Source organism: Rhincodon typus, chromosome 19 (genome assembly GCF_021869965.1).
Source record: "Rhincodon typus isolate 14 chromosome 19, sRhiTyp1.1, whole genome shotgun sequence".
Lineage (NCBI taxonomy): Eukaryota > Metazoa > Chordata > Chondrichthyes > Orectolobiformes > Rhincodontidae > Rhincodon > Rhincodon typus.
This window is the reverse complement of record NC_063350.1, coordinates 24,072,314-24,077,378: the sequence shown is the minus strand read 5'-3', so window position 1 is coordinate 24,077,378 and position 5,065 is coordinate 24,072,314. Positions and strand designations below refer to the sequence as shown.

At 46.5% G+C, this 5,065-nt stretch overlaps 1 protein-coding gene across 2 annotated transcripts in view; it reads left to right on the top strand.

The window, feature by feature from the left end:
* Nucleotides 1-4,526: 4,526 nt before the first annotated feature.
* Nucleotides 4,527-5,065, top strand: part of kif3b (kinesin family member 3B) — a 33,294-nt gene continuing 32,755 nt past the window's right edge. Inside the window, exon 1 of one of the 2 annotated variants that reach the window (XM_048608361.1) lies at nt 4,527-4,645. The gene's annotated coding sequence lies outside the window, so the exon portion shown is untranslated. Of the gene's footprint in view, nt 4,870-5,065 lie in introns of both variants that reach the window. The other variant, XM_048608360.1, reaches the window with a different exon arrangement.

Genomic DNA, 5,065 nt, shown 5'->3' with positions numbered 1-5,065 from the left:
TTGAACCCGGGTCCCTGGCACTATGGTGCAGCAGTGCTAACCACTGAGGCACCATGCTGCCCAATTGTTCTCTGCACCTTCTCTGTAGCTGTAACACTATATTCTACATTCTATTTTATTGCACTGATGTACTTATGTAAGGTGTGATTTGTCTGGATAGCACACAAAATAATACTTTTCACTGTATCGCAGTACATGTGACAATAATAAATCAAATCAAAGAGGGATTGCTATAAACGTTATAGACTTCTTAAAGTGAGGATCTACAACTATCTGAATGTGGACTGGAATAGTGGCAGAAGGGAAATGTTCCCACCATGCAATTCCCTTTGCTTCCGTATGTAACCAAGCTTTTTAGTTCCAAATTGTCCCCAATTCCCATTTTTTGCTACTTTTTTTCCTTTGTGTCCATGGAAAACTTTAGGATTCACTTTAATGCTGGCAGCAAATCTCTTTGCATATTCCCTCTTAGATTCTTCTATTTGCTTTTCTATCAATGGGTGGGAATTTCTAAGGAGTAGCTATCTCAAACAGATTATCACTTTGCTCCTTCAGTACTTGCAATGAACGAGCTCCACCTTTCTGTCAGGAGATTCTGAATAGGGCTCCATAAGAAATATGGAGCCATACTTCCATTGTTCCATTACTCAGGGCAGAACAATCAGGGATAGGTAAACCACACTTGCTATTTTACAACAGTTGTCCTATGCTGAAATCTAAAGGACCAGCAACACAGACAGTGACATTGACAGCTCCTATGAAAGGGTAATGTGGGGGGAGGGGAGGATACCAGGTGGCAAGGACGACAGGTAAGTGATGGAGTGTTTTAAGTAGGATCGGAGTCAAGGCAAGATATTGAGGCCGGAATAGAGCAGGGATTGTGGTGTCTGGTCCCAGAGGGATTAGAGGATATTGATTCCTGGGAATGGGGGTGGGGCTGGCAGCAAGAGAGTGATGTTTGGGTGCTAGGGAGGTAGGGCAGCGGTGTTGAGTCAGGAGCAGGGAGAGGCAGGGTTGGGTTCAGCAGGAGGTGATGGGGAGATCAGATCTGATGGAAGGGCAGTATGTATTCAGGTCTAGAGCAGTAAAACAGGGGTCAAGTTCTGGGGGATGGTGTTGAATCCTGATCTGGCTGTGGGGCAGAGTGATTCAGGTCTGATGACAGAAGAGTTTGGGAATTGGTCTAGCAGTATGGGAAAGGGCATTGGGCTCAGAGCAGGGAAAGGGATTGGGTCTCAGAGGATAATGATAAAGGTCTAGGGGGAGGTATATTTGGGTGTGTGTGTATTACGTTGGGAAGGTCAGTTTAGTAGTTACTTATGTGTTAGATCAGGTATTTAATGCATTATCTTTCCTGATTAGTTGTTTACTAAATGCAGTAGAATTGGTATCTTTGCTTTATTAATATGCATTAATAAACAATTGTCTCTTGGTGTGCAGAGGGCAATTTCATACTTTGTGAATGATTCAAAACTTTGAAGCTTTGTAAACTGTGAGGAGATCAAAAGGAGACTGACAAGTTATTGGAGTGAACAGATAGATGGCAGTTCACTGCAGAAGAGTGATACATTTTGATACAAAGAACAGGGTAATTTGGAATAAACAAAGGGCCCAAATCTAAAGGAGCGGAGTAAACTGAGTATATATGTGCGTAAAGTCATTGAAGGTGGCAAGACAAGTAGAGAGCAGTTAATAAAGCAAATGGAATCCTAAACTTTATTAATAAAATATAAAATGCAGAGTACAAGTGCAAGATGGTTATACTGTACTTGTTTAAGACACTGGTTAGAGCTCAGCTGGAATATTGTGTTCTGGAGCCACACCTCAGGAAGGATGTGAATGAACTGGAGAGAGTGCAGAAGAGGGTTACACAAGTTTGATTTGATTTGATTTAATTTGTTGTAGTCATGTGTACCTAAGTACAGTGAAAAGCTCAGTTTGCAAGCAGTACATGCAGATCATAGCAAGCAAGGACATGTAGATCATAAGAGAGATAGTAAGAATTGCAGATGCTGGAGTCAGAGATAACCCGGTGTGAAGCTGAAGGAACACAGCAGACCAGGCAGCATCAAAGGAGCAGGAAAGTTGACATTTCAGGTCGGGACCCTTCTTCAGAAATCGAGGGGGGGGAAGGGAGTTCAAATAAATAGAGAGAGGAGGGGTGGGGCTTGGGAAGGTAGGTGGGATGGTGATAGATGAGTGCAGGTAGGGAGTGGTGGAGATTGGTCAGTGACGTGGGAGGAGTGGATAGGTGGGAGAGAAGATGGACAGGTTGTGTCAGGTCAAGGAGGTGGGGATGAGAGGGAGGGTTGGTCATGGGATGAGGCCAGGTGTGGGGAGATTTTAAAACTGGTAAAATCCACATTTCGGCCATCGGGCTGTAGGTTCCCAAGGTGGAATATGAGCTGCTGCTCTTCCAGTTTCTGGGTGGCATCACAGTGGAGGAGGCCCAGGATGGACATGTTACCCAGGAGTGGGAGGGGGAGTTGAAATGGTTCACGACTGGATAGTGTTGTCGTTGGTCGCAAACAGAACGCAGGTGCTCTACAAAGCGGTCTCCAAGCCTCCGCTTGGTCTCACCAATGTAGACGATGCCGCATTGAGAGCAGCGGATGCAATTGACCACATTGACGGATGTGCAGTTGAATCTCTGTCTAATGTGGAAGGTTTGTTTGGTTCCTTGAATGAAGGTGAGGGGGTAGGTGTAGCACAGGAAAAGTGCTGGATGTGATGGGGTTAGTGGGGAGTGTGGAATGGACGAGGGACTCGCGGAGTGTGCAGTCCCTACAAGAGGCAGATAGGGGTGGGGAGGAAAATATCTCTTTGGTTGTGGGTTTGGATTGTAGGTGGCAGAAGTGGGGGAGAATGATACATTGGATACGAAGGTTAATGGGGTGATACGTGAGGACAAGGGGGATTCTGTCTTTGTTTTCATTGGGGGAGGGGATGTGAGGGCAGAGGTGCGGGAAACGCAAGAGATGTGATTGAGAGCATTTTCGACCACCGAAGGGGGGATGTTATGGTCCTTAAAATAAGAGGACATCTGGGACGCTCAGGAGTGGAATGCCGCATCTTTGGAGCAGACACAGCGGAGGCGGAAGAATCAGGAGTAGGGGATTGCATTCTTGCAGGAAGGTGGGTGAGAGGAGGTGTAATCTAGGTAGCTGTGGGAGTCGGTGGGCTTAAAATAGATGTCAGTTTTGAGGCAGTCACCAGAGATGGAGACAAGAGACATCCAGGAAGGAGAGGGAGGTATCAGAGATGGTCCAGGTGAATTTGAAATTGGGGTGAAAGGTATTAGTAAAGTTGATGAACTGTTCAAGCTTCTTGTGGGAGCACGAGGCAATGCCGATACAGTCATCGATGTAGCGGAGGAAGAGGTGGGGGATAGTGCCAGTGTAGCAGCGGAAGAGGATATGTTCCACATATCCTAGATATAAAACATAAGGTGCTTAGACAGAGTGAGGCATACAGATTACACTGCATAGGTGGTGCACAAAGCAAGATCAACATTAATAAGATCAACATTATTTGAAGTTGGAGAATCCATTCATCAGTCTAATAACGGCAGGAAGAAGCTGTTCTTGAACCCATTAGTGCATGTGTTCAATCTTTTGTGTCTTCTGCCTGACAAAAGAGGTTGTAGGAGAGCATTAGCAGGGTGGTAGGGGTCTTTGATGATGTTGGCAGCCTTTCCGCAGCAACAAGAAGTGTAAATGGAGTCCATAGATGGAAGATTGGTTCCTGTGATGGCCTGGGCTGTGTGAACAACGTTCTGTAGTTTTTTTTACAGGTTTGGGCAGAGCTGTTCCTGTACCAGGCTGTTATGCACCTGGACAGTATGCTTTCTATGGTGAGGGTCCTTATGGACATACCGAATTTCCTAAGCCGCCAGAACAAATAGTTACAGCAATAACAAATCTCAGTTTTGATATAATATTAGAGAAGTTTGGATTGTTTTCCTTGGAGAGGAGAAGGCTAAAAGGCAATTAGGTAGATGATTTAAATACTATGAGAAGTCTGGACAAAGTAGAGAGTGAGATATTGTTTTAATTTGTAAAAGAATTGAGACTAATAGACTTAAAATAATGTTCAAAAGAAGCAAATTCAGTGTGAGGAAATCTCTTTCACAGTGACAACTTAGGGTCTGGGATGCAATGCCTGGAAGTATGGTGGAGGCAGGTTTAATCAAGGCATTCAAGAAGCCAGCAGATGATTATTAGAATAGAAACCATGCATAGAATTACATTAAAAAAGGGAGGAGAGCTGCACTCAGTCATAATGCCCTTCTGTTTGATGGGCCAAAAAGCCTCTGGGGTTTTCCAAGTGAAGAAATTGAGTTGTGTTGCTGTTAAAAAGGGACACTTTTTTTATATAGTACTGGGATAACTCATATCTCCTGTTTTTTTTTGTTTGGAAGGGGCGTCAGAAAAGGCAACTGTTGTCCTTTGTTAGAAAGTGTGTCATTTGGCAGGAGAACATGGTGATCAGAGCAGCCTTGAAGAGCTCCAGCTCCAGGTTTTGGAATCCTCCTCAGGGTTTCCGCTCCGACTCTGAATCCAGCTCCTGGTTTTCCTTCTCATCCGGGACAGTGTCGCCAGCGCCGAGTCTCCTGCGCTAATGGCTGACCGCTGTTGAGGAGCAGGTAGAGCCGCAGAAACACTTTGACCCGCCTCCTTCCCGAGTGAGGTTACTCGCTCTCTGACCAATTCCGGGCAAAGTGGGTGTTGGAGGCCGGACTTTGCGATTCGGGTGTCCGGGGCTCCGGAGAGGGTGATCGCTGCTTGTGTCAGTTGGGCGGCCGGGCGCCTTGTTTGTCCGTTGCTAGGCCGCTGGTGATGGAGAGGCGGCAGCCGACGGGAAGCTCAGGTGAATGCGGGGCAGCAGCGTGGGGCACGCTGCAGAGCCCGGTCAAAAGGTGTGGCTGGGCCGGGCCAGGCCAGGCCAACATGGGGTGTCCGATCCGGGAAATGTGGAGGGCTGGTATCCGGTTCGGAAAATTTATGGATGTGAATGGAGAGGGAGGGGGTCCGTCCCTGGAAATTTGCGGACGCGAGCGGGGAGG